Source organism: Lupinus angustifolius, chromosome LG05 (assembly GCF_001865875.1).
Source record: "Lupinus angustifolius cultivar Tanjil chromosome LG05, LupAngTanjil_v1.0, whole genome shotgun sequence".
Classification (NCBI taxonomy): Eukaryota; Viridiplantae; Streptophyta; class Magnoliopsida; order Fabales; family Fabaceae; genus Lupinus; species Lupinus angustifolius.
This window is the reverse complement of record NC_032013.1, coordinates 1,456-1,744: the sequence shown is the minus strand read 5'-3', so window position 1 is coordinate 1,744 and position 289 is coordinate 1,456.

The window sequence follows — 289 nt, the reverse complement described above, 5'->3', positions numbered from 1 at the left end:
TATCCTCATTCTATCCTCATCCTCATCCTCATTCTCGTCCTCATCCTATCCACTTACTCATCCTCATCCTCTTCCTCATTCTACTCCTCATCCTATCCTCATCCTCATTCTCATCCAAATCCTATCCTCATCCTCGTCCTAATTGACATCCTATCCTCATCCTCATTATCGTCCTCATCCTATCCTAATCCTATCCTCAACCTCGTCCTCATCCTATCGTTATCCTCATTCTAGTCCTCATCCTATCCTCATCCTCATCCTCTTCCTCATCCCCATCCTATCCTCATCG